Below are 18628 nucleotides of genomic sequence, written 5' to 3'. Positions count from 1 at the left end.
TAGAATTTGTTGTAAAAGATGAAAAGTCCCTCACGCGGAATAATTTACCATCTCTGGGATTGTCTGTGCTGCCGATTATGCAAAGCTATGTCAGGCGAGCGATATTCTGTTTTTGCAGACTTCCGAAGGTGGAGGAGTGCGACTATATTAAAAAAAAAATAAAGTAAAGTCCATATGATCATTAAGATGACATTTCAGTGCTCCATTATCCCCGGCGCTCATCCCTGTCGCTAACGTCGGCTGTCTTGGCTCCCTCGCCGCCTCTTTTTCACCCCTTGATGCTTTTAATTGTCCCGCTGACCTCAATCAAAAGACAATTACCAAAGGGGAGCACGGCATAGGCAATTATCGTCTCTGCCATGACACCCCAGGATTACGCGCGTGGCATGCTGGGCGCTAGATCGAGTGCCTCCAAAGGTCCTCATGTAGGTGAAGATGTAACGCGATGGACCCTTGAGGTTGAAGAATGACAATCGATTTGAGCGTGGGTGAGGCATGATGACAATTTCCAAAGCCAGCAAAAGTGCATAGCAATATTTGGAAAGCAGAAGAAATATAACAAGATTTGAAAGAATAAATCAACAATTCTAAAAATTGAGCAATACATAGCAAACCATTATTTAGATGGGTCCAAAATAACAAGAATTTAAGATACTTTCTAGTTTAGACTTGTGATATTCCTAACTGCATTATAGCAAATATTATCACAATCACTACCCTGATAGCATTTGTGTCCAGAAATCGATGAAAAATAACATGTTTTCGAATGTTTTTATTTTGGCTTTTAAAATACCCTGTGAGAAAAGTTATACAAATCCAGGGGTCGACAAATGAACTCCTGTTGTCCGTTTTACACAGAAATACTTTGATTATGCTTTTAAGGTAAGAAAAGAAAAAAGGCAAAAGAAGGATAAGAGCAGATGAGCCTCCTTTTCAGCTCTTTTGTGAAATTCAAGGTGCTGTCAGATCTCTCAGGAAAAACCACTTAAGTGCGAAGGGAGGCGTCTTTTTTTTTCAATGTTTTGTTGTAAGTAACTCTTATGCTAGCCACCTGTTTATCCTCCTGTGGGAGCGCAGTACACATATGCATTATGTGGAAAAACGTTCTCTAAGGGAAAGAATATTCGGATGGCAAGAGCTGCAATTTGCCCATGAAGCTGCAATTCCATATGTGACAGGTTGCCATTACCGGTGAAGTATTGTGGCGCTACGGTAAAGTGTCCTCCAACAAATCATGTAGACGAGACGTACCACAACACTATTCTATTTTTCCTTAAAATGTAAAAAGCACCTAGCTGTTGATAGGAAATAAAATCGCCTAACCATGGCATAACATGTATTGATGCTGTTTTTCTTCACCATGTCAGATGATGTTAAAAAAAAGGGAGGCAGTCAAATCAGATATGCTGATGTGTCCATTTTGTAACATTTAGAGTGCATGCTTTCAGTCAGAACATTGGCCTCCAAGCTATACTATGCTTACATGATAATGATATAAGGCAGCTTGTCCTTTGATGAATGCCCATGAATATGCAGTACGGTGTATACAGAGTACCAGTTCGCTGAACACCTGTCACAGCATTGCTTAACAAGATCCAATGCAAAGGGATTAGTGCTACTAATACAGGATCAAATACTGGTACTACACTGCTACCCAAAATAGGGAATGCCCCGATCAAAAATTGGATCGGAATACATGGAAATTGTATTTTCAGAGGATTGGAATCGGGTATTTTTTTTATTTATGTATTTTTTGTGTTGGTTTACATTTTTAGGTATTAACTCATGTGTCAAAGTAGTGGCCCGGGGGCCAAATCTGGCCCTCCGCATCATTTTGTGTGGCCCGAGAAAGTAAATGATGAGTACCAACTTTCTGTTTTATGATGAAATTCAAATGAAGATTGTAGATTATTTCCTGTGTTTCCTCATTTTAAATAAATTGCAAAAATTTGTACTTATTTGAATGTCCAAAAATGATCTATCGATTAGCACGATCGAGAAAGCTGTCAATTTATTAATCGATTAATTTTGGCAGCCTAGTTGGAAGACATAACGGCCCTCCGGATGTAATCGAAACTACCATGTGGCCCGCAATAAAAAATGAGTTTGACACCCCTGTAACTTATTGGCTGACAAGATGGTGGCAGCCATTCAATCCATTTTGAGTGAAATAGGATCACTTGCTATCACTTGCAGTTAATGAGTTAAGATCATTTGAAACAAAATCATCCATAAGTATAATGCAAAAATGTAGAGATATACAAGACATTTTATAATATTACTATTTTTATAGAGGGACTATACGGTATAGGAACGTTAACGGATGGCAATTAATGCAGTATCATAAGTGTGTATAGTTCATTATAGAGGTACTACAAAGTAAAACTTTAATGCTGTTTAGCTTTACCCATAAAGTGTTCCGTCTGTATCATCTACCAATGCAAACTGCATGAGCCAATACTAAAATATTGCGTTCATGTCACACTAATGCAGAGTACAGGAAGCTTTTATCCGCCGAGCACCGCATATGAACACATTTGCCTTATTATGAAAGAGACGTTACTGGCGCTGTAATCAGCCTTTTCCAGAATCCATTAACAATCCAATAGGACTAGCTTAATGACGCTCTGAAGGCAGCGGGAGTGAGAAGAAGAAAAAGAAGACTTTCTTTATTTGATGCTGGAATCTTTTTGATTTAAAAACACGCAGGCCCCATTGAAATTCATGTTTGGTTTCATGCAGATATAGGACGGGAAAAGAAAAGCCTGGTAGGAAGCGAAGTTAGAAATGCAAACAATTACGCAGTTTGAATCAAAACAATGTTATTGACATGAATTTAATTGAATTGGATAACAACAGAAAAAAAATTGCAAGATTGGATTGACCTGCTGTTTTCAATAATGACATCTCTCTCATCTCTCATACCTAGGGTCAATTTAGAGTGTCCAATCAGCCTACCATGCATGTTTTTGGAATGTGGGAGGAAACCAGAGTACCCGGAGAAAACCCATGCAAACTCAATAATGACATGATTTACATACTATTGCCCACACGGACTTTCTCCAATGAAAACGTCAAGTTGTGATGGGATGTCTCATAAACCACACAAATGTAAAATACACATTTACCTTATGCTTTTTCAGAGGAAGCTGATCATTTTAGAGTATGATTTTTGTGCAGGCATGTGTACAATATGTGTAGCTGACACCATCAAATAATACATCGAGTAGGGATATTGATATTAATGCTCACAGCTTCTCGTTTCTCCATGTAACTGCTGTCCTTTTCTTTCACCAAGATCTCTGTCTATCAATCAAAACTTCAACTGTGGTTGACACTAATCCTCAAGTATTTTTGACATGTTGTCATCTGTGAAGGAAGAAAGTGGTGAGACGAATTTGACGAAGGTATGTTGAAATGTACTCAGTTCAAGTGGGAAGTCACTAAATACTAAAGTGCAGATACCTGAAAATTCTACTTAAATAATTCACTAATGAATGAACAAAAGAACAGTAAAAGCTAAACACAAGAGTAGTAAATTGAAATATGAGAATCTACTCTTGTTTTTGGTTGGTTTGTACCTTAAATTGAGACGGAACAAAATATTTATTGGGTCTTGAACTTAGCAGTAAACATAGGTGAAGTACTTAACTCATTGGCTGCCATTGATGCTGCCAGACGAATCAGAATTCCTCTAAAAATTAACAGTTTTTACAATTGACGGCAACAGACGTCCAATCCATTTGGACTGGGAGGGCCAGTCAAAAAAGCCACGACGTTAAGCAGTGAAGGAGTTAATGATTGATGAAGCCCTCAAACAATTTTGTGATCAATCAATGAATTTGGTAGATAAATGTCTGATTAATCCAATTCAAAATAATTAATCTAATCCAAAAATGCTCAGGCTGCCAAGTGTCAATCACCGCGATTGACGCTGAAGCATGATCACTGCCTTGGAATGAATTAATCAACCATTTGGCCTCAATTTCAAGTGGTTCTCTGTTAAAGCCCCAGCACGATTGACATTAAATGAGAGCCACTTGTGGTAGCTGATTTTGCAAACGAACCAACAGGTGTCCATTCTCCAAGTGGATGTCAAATGGGCAGCGTTGAAACACCCTGAGTTGAAATGGTTGTCGAGCAGACTCACAAAGGGCCCGGCAGGAAATAGAGATTTAATGAGCTATGCTTAATATGGCTATGTCTCAAGGCTCCTTGCTGGATGTGGATACCTCAGGTCAGATGGTTAGCACGCCCGCTGATGCATAAAAGAGACGTCGTTGCCGACGAGAAAGACTCCAGAATGAACGTCAAACGTCAATGTGTCGGTGATGGAGTTTAAAGGCGACGCAGCAGCGTGAACTGCTTTCAGAGGCACGGAATAACAACGGGAAAGCAAATGACACTGTAGAGCACATGTGTCAAAGTGGCGGCCCGGGGGCCAAATCTGGCCCGCCGCATCATTTTGTGTGGCCCGGGAAAGTAAATCATGAGTGCCGAATTTCTGTTTTAGGATCAAATTAAAATGAAGAGTGTAGATGTATATTAAATTTCCTGATTTCCCTCCTTTTTAATCAATAATTGTAATTTTTTAATCATTTTTTTCTGTGTTATTAGTTCAAAAATCATTTTGTAAAATCTAAAATTATATAAAAAAAGCTAAAATAAACATTGTTTTAGATCTATAAAAACTGAATATTCAGGGCTTTTAATCCAGTTCTTTTAATCTATTTATAAATCAAAATCTAAATATTATATCTAAAATGGTCCGGCCCACGTGAAATCAAGTTGACGTTAAAGCGGCCCGCGAACCAACCCAAGTCTGACACCCTTGCTGTAGAGTATGATTAAACCAGAAATCACTTACAAGACATTAAACGCTAAACTTTTAGCAGTTACACATCAGCTCATGCCATCCAACACTAGGCCTGTGATCAACAACGATACAAAAAAATACGCATTTTTCTCACTACATATGAAAGTAGACCACATCACATACCATACTCATGAAACGGAACATTCCAATACATCTCTACAGTTCCCCATTATTGCGCAGTTTTACGTGTAGCTCTCTATATTTTTTAATGTTCATGTCCATGTTCTTGTGTTGTGTTGTGTCCGTGACTTCAGTCCTAGTTGAAAGGTTGGGATATTGGATGCTGTACTTCTTTTGACAAGCCAACGATTGATAATGTTGACTAAAAAAATGGACGCTTTAGTCCCCTAGGTTGCTTGGATCCATAAAATTTTGACTCCCCACAGAGTTTCCCGAAATAATTCATGCTCTACGCCAAGCAACCATGTTGGTGTTGCCAACTTTCCAAAAAATGAACAAAATCCATTTCAAAAGTCTGTTTAACTCAACTTGGCTGAATTTTTTCCACAAAAAGTTAGATGTTTGAAACTTGAAGGTTAAACTTGAGACTTATTCATGGCTTGCACCTATGTGACTTAAACTACTCCCTGGTGCGCTTTGCTGTTGCAAGTAAAAATGGTTAGAAAAAGAAAAGCAGCCCAGGACGGGCTGGTCAGATGCTCTGAAACTATTAACCGTGACACTTATTCCCCAACGCATTTCCATGCTGTCAAACAGCACACGGGTGTGTCAATGATATATTGATATAATTAAACGTCATTTTATTTGTAGGCCAGCACCAGCATTTTTCTCCCAAGGGCACTTCAGAGAGCGCCAGAGACATTTTACACTCGAGGCTGACCGGGAGCTTGTGTCAGTCAATTTGATTTTTCTGTGCAAGTAAAAAAATGAAAATGATCGAAAGGGAAATGGAGCTCGTGAAATTCCGCTTCAAGATTTGATGGTGTATTAATTTCCCCCTAGTTCTTGAATTAGGGCAATCATGTTTGACAGTGACTGGGAGCCCAGCCTCGAGAGAAAAACACTTCAACATGACGAACATTTGTTCAAGTCAGATATTGTCTAGTATGCACTTTATGAAAATAATCTTCACTTAAATGTTTAATGCATAAATAAATATTAGAGAACGAGTTCCTAAAAAAATCTAATAAAACTTCAAAAAGAACCTCATGAGAGTTGTGTTCAAAAAGAATGCAAGAATTTAGACTGTCTGTTTGTTTTTCTTCTTATCTTACAACTTAGAATTAGTATCAACAAGGGGTGCCGTATAAACTCAAAATACAAAACAAGCACTTTTATTATTAGTGGTCTATCACCATTCACTAAATATCAATGTAGGGCTCAGCAATAAATCAAATATACAATTTCTGATATAATGTATATGCAAGAAAATTTGGTGCAGCCCCTTACATTTTAAAGGTCACAATAAGAAAACACATGGAATACATTTATAATTCTATTTAGGTAAATGCTATTTAAAACTTTGAACTCATATTTCTATCTTCGACTTCCAGAGCACAATTTCTGCCTTGAATAAAATTATTTCTCTCCAATTCCTCTTCCCCACATATTTGTTTTAAACAAAAAAAATGGGGTTAATCGTCCCAATAACACAATTTAGTGAGTGATATATTAGTGGGAAATGTACCAACCTCATTTACATTAACTGTATGAGTAATTGACTAATTGCTTAATGCAATATTATTATTATTGATGATCCAACACATTAAGAAGTGTTTGTTTTTTAAATGTTATTTATAAAGGGCGGCCCGGCACGTGGGTGGTTAGTCCGTCGGCCTCACGGTGGTGGACCTGGGTTTAAATCCAGCTCGGTCCACCTGTGTGGAGTTTGCATGTTCTCCCCAGGCCTGCATGGATTTTCTCCAGGTACTCCGGTTTCTGCCCACTTTCCAAAGACATGCATGGTAGGCTGATTGGACACTCTAAATTGCCCCAAGGTATGAGTGTGAGCATGAATGGTTGTTTGTCTCCTTGTGCCCTGCGATTGGCTGGCCACCGATTCGGTACTCGTACGTTTCCTCGAAAGACGTTTGGTCGGGGACCAAACGTCCGGGGACCAAACGTCCGGGGACCAAACGTCCGGGGACCAAACGTCCGGGGACCAAACGTCCGGGGACCAAACGTCCGGGGACCAAACGTCCGGGGACCAAACGTCCGGGGACCAAACGTCCGGGGACCAAACGTCCGGGGACCAAACGTCCGGGGACCAAACGTCCGGGGACCAAACGTCCGGGGACCAAACGTCCGGGGACCAAACGTCCGGGGACCAAACGTCCGGGGACCAAACGTCCGGGGACCAAACGTCCGGGGACCAAACGTCCGGGGACCAAACGTCCGGGGACCAAACGTCCGGGGACCAAACGTCCGGGGACCAAACGTCCGGGGACCAAACGTCTGGTCACGACCGATTCAGGGTGTCCCCCACCTCTAGCCCGGAGTCAGCTGGAATAGGCTCCAGCACCCCAAGTGAGGATAAAGCGGTTCAAAAAATGAGATGAGAGATGTTATTTCTAGCCCATCACCTCTTGGCAGGCGTCTCATTTCCATTCCGAATGAAGCTTCGCGACGCTGTAATTTATGAAGGGCAAGTTGTATCACATTTGCATCTTGTAAAATATATGTACTTTTATGGCTCACGTTCACACCGAGAACACGGTTCATTGTCAGCGGAATGACACTGAGCTGGTGCGCGTGCGTTGTGTTATTAAATCACCCATGCCTTAACCGGGGGTCTGCTATTGCGTAGAAGAAATACATTCAAGGAATTATGTTCCCGGGCCCGCTCGGGTGGAATAAATCCAGTGGCTGTCAGAGGGTGAGACGCCGCAGGAAGTGAGCTGAGGACAGCGAGTCGGGGCCATCAATTTGGACAGGAATTATAAACAAAAAGATGTTATTATTCGCCGTGGCGGCAGTTTCTAATGCACGAGAAAGCCGGGATGGACTTTAAATGCCCTCGCGCGAGATTCTTCAAGTCAGTTTGACGCTGGAGGAAGGAAGACAGATACTGTAACGACGTCCCTACGGCGTGCAAGCAGCTGGAAGCTGTACATGAAGAACTGACATGTTGAAGGAAGATGCATTTAAATGTGTGACATGTTTCTTCTTGATGAACATCTGTACAGTAAAGCCGTCCAAATAAATGATCCATTCTCCAGTTGGATGTGCTCGCAAGAAATTCTATTTGATTTGTGTAAGTGTGGCGGTAAAGATTTGCGTGGCATCAGCCGGTCAGGTTATATATTTTACGGGCTTCTGAAATCGCGACCTTAAAGCTCCCCTCATTTTTATTCCACATTCTTGCTAGCTATTCCTTCAACAAGCAGTTATTGGACTTTCAAATTCAGTCAAGCCACATCTCAGCAAAGGTATTCAGATTTTCTTTGTTTTGTTTTAAAGATGACAGAGAAATCGCTTGCCAAAAAGGTCAAATTATGCATAAAAGTTCTTAAAAGTGAGTGGGAAATAAATTGAAAATTCCCATTGACCTAAAACTACTGTTTTTTTAGGAAAGGATATGGTATATAAGAAAGGCTTTAAAACTTTTGGGCATATAGATTGAAAAAGCAATTTAGTAAATGATCCAGTTTTGATTTTTTTAATTTAAGGCTTTGTCTAGGAGTTTAAAACCATAATTAGGAGTGTTTTTTTTATTAACTAGAATAAAACCTTTGCATTTCTACAGACCAAAAAAAAATACATTTGAACTATTCATCAACGAAAACTGGATTTATTCTATTTTCCATTTATAATAAATTAAAAGTACTACTCCAAAAAACTAATACATAATGAACCTGCCAATAGCAGCAAGGATGTCGACATAACAGCTGAGCGCATAAACCCATACAAAACCTCCCAGACAAGGTTGTCAACCACCCATAAACAGACAAACAAAAAATATGGCCCACCTGTCCCTCAAAGCAGGCAGCCAATGGGAACGTGCAGCGAAAAAAAAAAAGTGTAGTGAAGAGTTCAGCTAAAGTTTATGGATGATACTCGTAAGTCATCCATGAATACCCGAGCTTTATTTCCTTCTCGTTATCTCAATCCCACACACCCCATTGTTTGCCACATCAAGGAATCGCTTTTTTTGCACTTTCAAATGTCAAAAAGCATATCTGGTTGATTCGTGCTAATCTTTTGCTTCTGGACTATCAGCAAGGCAGCAGATTTGGACTTTAGACCCCGACTCCTCCAAAAAAACACCTTGATCTTTTTAATCTGTCTTCCGCACGCCAAAAATATATCAATAATTCTAAATTACAAACAGATTTTTATTTTTGTCAACATGCCATTTTTATAAGATACTACAATATTTGAATCGTGCGCCCAAACTGCCATGACATGAAAAGAAAAAAAGAAGAAAAAACAAATGAAGTTTGTATTTTAGATATTTAATTTGATCGTGATATTAATAGAGGATATTTAAGTGTTTTGTCATTGTCTCCCATTGATGGTGTTCGACGTCCAATACATTTGCAGCCCTCCCAGTTCAATTGGATAGGACCTCTAATAGTGATTAACTTATCCAAAGACATTATTTATTCTGATTTTTTTAAGGAGCGTCATGATTGGACATCTATCATTGTCAATGCCACAGAACAAGTTCAAGAGAAACATTCGATTTTTCATTATTTGTGTAAGAAATGCCATTGAATATCAAGTCGAGTTGAAAAAAACAAACAAATAGTAAATCGATAACATTTGTACTAAATGCAATAAATGGTTGAATGACTACTCACTGTAAAAAAAAATGTACCCACTTAATCTAGCAATCATAATTAGATCCATACCATAGAAGCAACCATCCATTACTGCTACATTGTGAGCTTCGGTAGTTAAAATGAATTTAAACACAACGTTGAGGCTGCTAATTCAAAAAGCAACCTTCGGCTCATTGCCGCAGCAACAAAGGATTCGTGCAGCTGTTTTTGTAGTTGAATCGATACGTGAGTTCACACATTAAAGATGGTGCAAAGAGAAGCTGATGAAAGAGCGTCTTAATTAAATGTAATAAGTCTTCCTAACACATCGGCACACCCTCCGACTGTCGTCGCAGGTCAACGGATAAATTAAGAACTGACTAAAAGCATCAAGAGTAAGGTTGCACGTTGTGCCGACGGATGACTTTTCAGATGCAATGTAGCTAGTGTTAATTGCTTCTGCTGTGGAAAGACGAGAATATATTTTACGGGTAGAGGAATTTGCAAAAGCAAAAAAAGAGATAACGGGAGATTACAAGGAGGTCATGAGGCTAACTTGATTTGAATCAACTCTCAGCTCAACTTTGCAGCCATAGCAAGGCACTGTACCATGGGTATTCCATATAAACCGTATTGGCCTGAATATAAGACGATGCTTTTTTTCATTGAAATCATACTGACAAATTGTTGGTTGGGTTACAGTCAGGGTCTAGACCGGGGGTGTCAGACTCGGGTTGGTTCGCGGGCTGCTTTAGCGTCAACTTGAGTTCATGTGGGCCGGACCATTTTAGATATATTTATTATAATATACTTATTTTTTATAAATGGATTAAAAGAACTGGATTAAAAGCCCTGAATATTTATTTTATAGATCTAAAACAATGTTTATTTTAGCTTTATTTATATATTTTTAGATTTTACAAAATGATTTTTGAACTAAAACACAGAAAAAAATGGATAAAAAAATTACAATTATTGATTTAAAAGGGTGAAAATCAGGAAATTTAATATACATCTATACTCTTCATTTTAATTTGATCCAAAAACAGAAATTCGGCACTCATGATTTACTTTCCCGGGCCACACAAAATGATGCGGCGGGCCAGATTTGGCCCCCGGGCCGCCACTTTGACACATGTGATCTAGACATTATGCCCATTCACAAGGCTGAATGAACGAGCCAGATACTTTTAAAGCGAATGCTAAACACGGATTGATAATTGAATTAAATTGAATACCTTTATTGTCTTTATACAAGTATAAGATTAAAAGCTTCACCATGAAGTGCACACATAAATAATCAATAAATAAACTAAAGCTAGTTTGCACTAAAGCAGATTAGCACTAAAAGCTGAGAAAATGTTGAAGGCCAGATGCTGTTCAAACGTTTACTTTAGTGCTGAATGAGCTTTCAGAAAAAATGACATAAGCCTACCATTTTGATTATTTTTGTTCCAGAAAGTGAGATACAAAAATCGCAATAATTGCCGCTAGGTGTGGTAACAGGTTGCATCGGAATCGAATTGTGACCTGTGAATCGCATCGCCACACATGAGGCAATATACATTTCTATGCTGCACATATTTAGACTGATCACAATAAGGAGTTTTGCGCTAATAATTGACCCTTGGTAGTGAGTTTTCAGGCATGATGACATCCCAGGCGGCGGTTAAAAATGAATAAATGATTCAAAGTGATCTGTTCAATTGTTGAGCCCAGTCTGATTGTGGTGCACAGCCTTGAGTAAGTGATGCGTCTACTGTAATTTGTTCTATGGTGAGTCACTGGAAACTCAGTAATGTTAACATAAACTGATGGAACACGCGGCCCGATTAGTTGGGATGTTTTCTTCGTTTTGGCCGTTAATTTGATTTTGTTCTGGATCCTTGCTTTTTCTGACAAGCCACTACGTCTTGTAAAAATATAACAATGGCCATCGGCGGTTATTATTCGGGAAGTTTTGGAAATGGGGAAGTAGTTTGGAGCAGCTGCAGGATATTTTGACAGTCGATTGAATGCTGATTATTTTGCAATCTCTCAAGTAATCAGCAGAAATCACTTATGTGTTCTTGTAATTGACATGAAATTGCAAATTTCATTAAAACCAAAAGCTGTGTCGTGAGAAAAGTAAGACATGGAATATTTTGTAACTTTCGAAAACAAAGCAAAAGCTAACCGTGTTTGAGAATATTAAATTAGTCTGAATTACTAAGATTTGCCACTCACTTTTTAATTAAAAAATAAAAAATAAACATCTTGAAAGAATACCCCAAAATTATTTTTTAACTTCTTTCTAATTCAAAAATATTTGTAACAAATATACATTTTTTAATAAAAAATAAAATAAATAAATGAAATAGGAGAAAAGATGTATTATTAAGCCTTTAGAGCCAAACAAAATCAATTTTGAGCTATGTGATTATTTTTTCCCTTGTTAAATATGATAACTATATATGAAATTTTGTAGTAATTGAATTCCTAAGGACGATTAAAGGCTCAGAGTGTAAAGATTGTTTGATTTGCTGACAATTATTCAATGGTTTTGGTTTAAAGTATTTAAAAAAATTGGAAGTCTTTTTAGCTCAATGTCTTTAAGCTTCAATAAAATCAGATCAAATCAAAGAAGTTAAGTCATTTAGTTGCCGGTGAGCCACTGATCCTTTTTCTTCAGACAACCATTCCAATGGCATCGATCCCTCGCAGTCAATGAGTTCATTTCGTTGCCTTTCATTGAAACGTCTACCTTTCAAGCTTGAAAGTCCAAATTCTTGATACCTGACTTCCTCCCACCTCTGCTCTAATATATTTGTACATTTCTGTGAGTCGACAGCCAGCATTTTATATTGGATTGCCTGTTTGAATCGGAGTTCGTGGTGAAAGTGACATGTGGGGGAGGATAGTGAAGGTCTAAGCAATCGTACCAATTACCATGTCAGATTATTTCTGGAGGGCATGTCTGCCACTCAGTCACTCACAAAAGGATCACGTAATAATAATAATAATTGGAACAGCAGCAACCAACAATGAAGTGTCAATGCTAACATTTTTTGGAGAATACTTCATTTTATATTTGAAGATTTTTTTTATTAATCACCCATTTTACAAGTCAAATTTCCTACTTCTATGCGTAAAAATTAGTTGCATTGTGGTCGCTTTACAGAAGAAGAGTTTTAACGTTTCGGGGGCCAGATTTTTTTAAGGATTGTGAGGAAGTCCTAAGTCAATTCAAAATTGGCTCTAAATTTTCTTGTCAAACCGCAGTCGTTAAAATGTTGACTATTTTTAAGAAGAAGGGTTTTTAATATTTTTTTCAGGTATGTTATCATTACTTTTGCAGTGCAATTGTAGTCAACCTTTAAAGACAGTATTGATAATAGTAGGCATGGAGCTTATCCCAGCTAAATTTGGACGAAAGGCGGACAACACCCTAGACTGGTCGCCAGTCAGTCGTTGGGCACACCATCACAGCACCACTGAGCAGAAATCGATCCCACGCTGACCGCACCCCATCAAGTAAATTGAATCATTGTTCAAGACCATTTTTACACAGGATTACTATTCAAACTCCATAAAATGTACAATACTTAATCTGATTCATTCATTTAAAATTTTTAGGTAGTAATTCTTTACCTCATTTTTGAGTATTTTCCGTACTACAAAGCCCACCTTCAATGAATGAATAAAAATATGTTTCATATAGAAGGCGCACAGGATTATAAGGCGCAGTAGTATATTATTAATGGCAATAGTGGTGGTTGTAGTAGTAGTAGTTGTTGTTGTAGTAGTAGTAGCAGGAGTAGCAGTGTTGGCAGTAGGAGTAGCAGTAGTAGTGGTAGCGGTAGTAATAGTAGCAGTAATAGGGGATTGGGTTATACATCAACTAGATGGAGTTGTGTAATACATGAACTAGATAGAGCTGTGCTGGAAGGAATTTCAAACAATGATTAACTAATATTGATCGATATATAAAGCCGATTGGATTATTATTTTGAGAAATGTATTATTGAAAATTTTATTTGCACCTTATAGTGCGGAAAATACAGTAATACTACGATGGTAGACTGTTCTAAAATTAGCCACAAGGGTGACAATTAGAGTTTCTTCAAGGTAGTGCTCGTCGTAAAAAGTTCTCTCCTTAGAGTGACAATTTATCACAGAGCAGTCATCATCTAAGCCGACTACAAGCTTAAGGGACGTGTTGGGTTGTTGGGTCGGGAGACTTTTATGTCCATTTCTGCTCACATTTGTCAATGACAAGCAGACACCCATGGGTGCCATTGTCTCAGCGAGGCAGTTCTTGCCTCGACCCTTCTGTCCAATCTCTCGCGCAGTGGTTTTTCTTACATGGCAACGTTTTGTCATTTTCAATTAGGCTGAGGACCCACGTCAAAATATGTGACATATAAAGCACACACATGGGCGTCCAATCTATCTGGACATTCCAAATGGAAGAAAATAATAGCAAATACTGAGTCTGCTTCACCATCTTACAATGCTCTTGAGTCAATTAGACCTTTTGCCTTAATTCTAATTGCAATCAATGTTTGGGACAAGCTCGCTTGACGTGAAGCCTTCTGGAGTCTTGAATTTTTTATTCAAATTTTTGGGCTGGCACTTGTTAAACGTTTTTGAATGGAGCTGCATAATACATGAAGAAAAGCCACACAGCAGTATAACAGCAGGATAATTTCCTGCCATTGCACACACAAGCACACTCACTCACACAGTTCTTTTTTAGAGTATTGATCGACTTTTTATAATAGCTACCACCTCTTGACTGAGAGATGGCTGGCATGGCGAACACTTGAAATGATAATAACAAAAATGTCAAGGCATAAAATGATACTTTTGCTTTAGAAAAGGGCATTTAATCCATTGGAGCCTATAAAATAACTACTAAATGCATCTGATGACAGCATTAAAAGGATGTGCATTTCAGGAACACAAGTCATACTCTGCAAAGTCAAGGCCAAAGAAGCAATAGAATGGAATTTGGGGAAAAATGTGCAGAAAACACATTTTTAACCAACCATGGCATAGCTATTAAGTAAATTCACCTTGAATAATTTCACTTCAAAGCTCCATTTCTTCATCGTGTGCAGTTCTTTCATGAGAAAGCTGGAATAGAATAATATACTTTGCATCCGTGCAACATGTCACATCTCCATCATTCTTTCCTTAACGAGTAAGTTTAATTAACTCTAATCATCAGCAGCAGATCAAAAGCCACAATAATTGGAAGCATCAGTGTAATTATGCAACCAACAATGCATTAGTTATCCACATTTTTAAAGCAAAAACAACCGTCCCCTTTGCAGCATAGTAGCGACAAGAATGTTGTTTTTACGCACCAGGAAAGCAGCGGCACGCACGGTCCGCTTCGCCTCTCCACGCCGGGATCGTCGCCTCCTCGAGCGGGCTGCCGCCGTCGCTGCTGCCGCTACCTTCGGAGCGTCCAGGAAACCTCCAGACAACTCCGAGAAGGCACTCAACGGGCTTGAACATCCATAATTGAAGAAGAAGGGCGCGATAATGGGAAGTAAACGAGCTGTCGTCCACTTTGGGTCCCTTTTAAGTGGTTCGCTTCAAGTCGGCACGGCCGTCAACCTCAACGGTGCAGCCCGCTGGAGTCCCTCTGCAGGACTGCATCCCGGCAGTCAAGAAAGAGATGAAAAAAAAGGAGGGCGGAGGGTGGGAGTACGGTGGTCCTCCTCCCGGCAAGGGAAGATGAGGAGTGGCAGGCAGCCTGATTCCCGTCACATCACTAGCAATGAGATCAAATTTTTAGTAGGCGATATTATTCTTCCCGTAAAAACATTGAACCAATTTAACCACTAAAGTAGTGACAATATTAAGCCACCGATTTCAATGTAATAGGTGGTTATTCCTAAATAAAATATACCAATGAGTTATTTTTTCATTACAATGCATAACATGTCATTTGAAATCTTGATGAGTGTAGAATATGAAATATATGGGAAACATGACGTCATGTTTGCTCTTTAGCCCATTAAAAGTTTACACTTATACTTTTAGCAAATTTGAAGATTTGTATTTATTTCTGTATTTGTTGGGGAATGACATTTTTCTTAATTGTCGTCATCTGAAAGCTGTCAGGGTGTCGAATATGAAATAAACTAACTGAATATAGTAAATTCGGATTCATGTTGAAAATGACGCTTTTATTTTGAAATGTTAACCAGAAACATGCACACTAAACATCAAAATATGCTTTGCATTCAGCACTAAAAGTGCGTACACTTGTTATTTTCCTCACGCACCTCGTGTCAGTTGCACATTTTTCGATTCGATCGTTTGCATATTCTGTAAACTAGCACGTTTTCATGTTGGAAATGTCATCTTTTACGGCCTTTTTTTTACAGGCTCAAGTGATTCGTACATTTTCCTGCACTATTAGACTCAACGTAGCAATACCAACGTTGTACGATGTGTATCGAAATAAATGTTTTATTTTATATGTTTCAACTTTATTTCTACGGTGTTTTCATAAGCATCTGCGTACGGATTTGGGGACTGATGCAATACACATCAAATTTGGTTCCATTAATTTGTGATTCCGCCAAACTGTTTGTCATACAACTTCCGGTAATGTATAGCGTTTGCCACACGTGTTTAGTTCTGTGATAACCAAGTTTTGTATTTAAAACGTTTTAAGAATCACTTGATGTGTTGAAAAGTGCCATAAAAGCATACATATGTTACTCTTATAAAATACCTTTAATCGGATCTGGCAGAACATCGTCCTAGTTACCTAGGAACTCAGGTATGTGTCTCAATCATGACTTCTGAAGTTTACTACACATGCACGTAATCTATTGTTTGATGTAAAAATAAAATCTGCACGTGTAGCGTTTTTTTTAAAGGTCAAATGTGTCACATTATTCCATTAAAAATGAATCATTGCAGCGCCACACATGCTCCGACCTTCAAATATACTCTGCAGGCATCACGCAAAAAACAATTTTATTTCTCAGTAAGTCAGAACATGGCAAGCTCCATTTTTCAAGTAATTCAACCTCTTAAGAGAGGCAACTCTTATTATTCTCCCTTCTATGGACTAGAATGGATTTGTAGTATTTTTGTATTAATATTTTTAATCATCAGACATGATACCTTTTAAAATGATCTTACACTTTTTAAATTGTGAATCTCAAGTGTTCCCTTTCAGCAGGAATAATTCAACATTACTTGAACAAGATCACCAGGAATAAACAATCGTCATTATTTTTGCTTGTGGAATATTTATTCTTTGTTTGCCGCTGACATCCATGAATGGAATTCAAAGATATGCATTCATAGCTAGATCTCCCAGTTTAAATGAATTCCATGGCTCCATTTGTCAATGGAAGGCAATGAGCTAAACAAACTCTTGGGAATTATTTCATAAAGGAGAAATCAGAGGAATGTTTCTGTTAGTATTAATGCCATACAATGTTCTGTACTTATTGTAGTGTGTCAAGTGGTTTAAGCACAAGATTATATAGGTATAAATGGATTGAATGTACACTTGTCAGGAAATCCATTTTGGATTAGAATATGCTAATATGATGACAGATTATGCTGCTTTTTTAAACAGTTTATAGTATTAGGACCATTTATTGCTGTCAGAGGTGTTAGAGATATTCGCTACTATACCATTGCTTGTGTATGTGTGTGTTTAATCCACTAAGTAAATATTATAATTCCAACAAGACCTTAAATGCATCAGCCATGCTTCTCTCAAGAGACATAATTTCATGAAATGTTTGTAAAACATTTTGACCAGATCCTAAAAATCCATACTACATGCGTGTATTACATTTTATTTGTGGTATTGTTATATTTATTCTTTGTAACCTCAGTGTTCTGTTATTGGTGCTACAAACTGGGTGTCCAATGTCAATTCTCTTCGTCACAAGACATGTGAACATAGTTTTCCTCAGTGCTGTTTTAACTGTGAGAATCTTATCAAAAATGAATTCCCTCAAATAATTATGTAAACATAACTCTCCCCGTTTTTTTGTGTTTATACATTTTATCTGTTTACGTTCTTGCGGTACGTCCTAAAGTTCCAATGCCACTCTGACCTCTCTTTGCTGGTCATTAACGCTTGAAATCCAGACTGGCGCATATAGATCTATTCCCCCCTGTTTGGTGTTGGTATCACTTAACAAGCTCTCATTGCCTGAGTGTTTGACTGACATTATGGAGCTAACGGTCTATCTTTGTCTGCCATCATTAATTAAACAGTGGCCATGACTGAATGCGCTTCCTATTGCACAAATAATCAATTTCAGTCCTTTGTTGTTATCAGCTGCTAGATGCCATCTTTGTAGAAGTGATAATTGGGGGCCCTTTTTTCAGTATTGGTTGTCAACGCTGATATCGTATCAGGGGAATGATTGTATGTGCGCTGGAGAAACGCACCATAGTCCACATTGTTCCCTGCATTTTTGCCTCAGTAGTTCGTAAAGATGTGGCTTTGAAAGTCTTGAGAGGAAACAGTTTCATTGGTGTTAAGTGCCAGAGTTGCACCATTAAGCACATAGTCATGCTTTGAACGGGTATTCTCACTGGCACAAGTATAAGGGATGAGTAAAAATAGATGAATCATTTGAAACTGGATGAAAGAAGAATCGCAACCGTAAAATCTGGAGTGTGCGCTTGCAATGTTTTGCAACCCTAGTAGCTGAATCAGGCTTTTCCAAATGAGTATGGATGTGCAAATTGTGATTTTTATTCATTAAATTTGAGTGGAAATGACAATGCTTCTAGTTTAAAAGTCAGTTAAAAGGTATGCAGATTTACTAGTCTGCATGAGGACAGGTTAAAAACAAAGATGGTGCATTGTGTTTATTTCCTCTGTTGTGCCAAGGAACATTAGCTCTAATCTCCTGGATCATTTCTAAATGGACTCAATTTGTCGGAATTGTTTGTATATACGCAATTCATCCTTTAGCTCAATCCCTAAAGGGCAGCAGGATAAGCAGGGGACATTAGACCTCATTGTCCTCTTATACCTCCTCTT

The 18628-nt window shown here is 38.3% G+C and overlaps 2 protein-coding genes across 2 annotated transcripts in view; one reads left to right on the top strand and one right to left on the bottom strand.

Annotated features, from left to right (window-relative positions):
* Positions 1-15308, bottom strand: part of cntn5 (contactin 5) — a 72693-nt gene extending 57385 nt beyond the window's left edge. The window contains exon 1 of the mRNA XM_077611760.1: positions 14952-15308. The gene's annotated coding sequence lies outside the window, so the exon portion shown is untranslated. The remainder of the gene's footprint in view (positions 1-14951) is intronic.
* Positions 15309-16203: 895 nt separating this feature from the next.
* Positions 16204-18628, top strand: part of LOC144083942 (F-box only protein 40) — a 36753-nt gene continuing 34328 nt past the window's right edge. The window contains exon 1 of the mRNA XM_077612151.1: positions 16204-16384. The gene's annotated coding sequence lies outside the window, so the exon portion shown is untranslated. The remainder of the gene's footprint in view (positions 16385-18628) is intronic.

The sequence above is a fragment of the Stigmatopora argus genome, chromosome 10 (assembly GCF_051989625.1).
Source record: "Stigmatopora argus isolate UIUO_Sarg chromosome 10, RoL_Sarg_1.0, whole genome shotgun sequence".
Lineage (NCBI taxonomy): Eukaryota > Metazoa > Chordata > Actinopteri > Syngnathiformes > Syngnathidae > Stigmatopora > Stigmatopora argus.
This window is presented reverse-complemented; position numbering and strand designations above follow the sequence as displayed.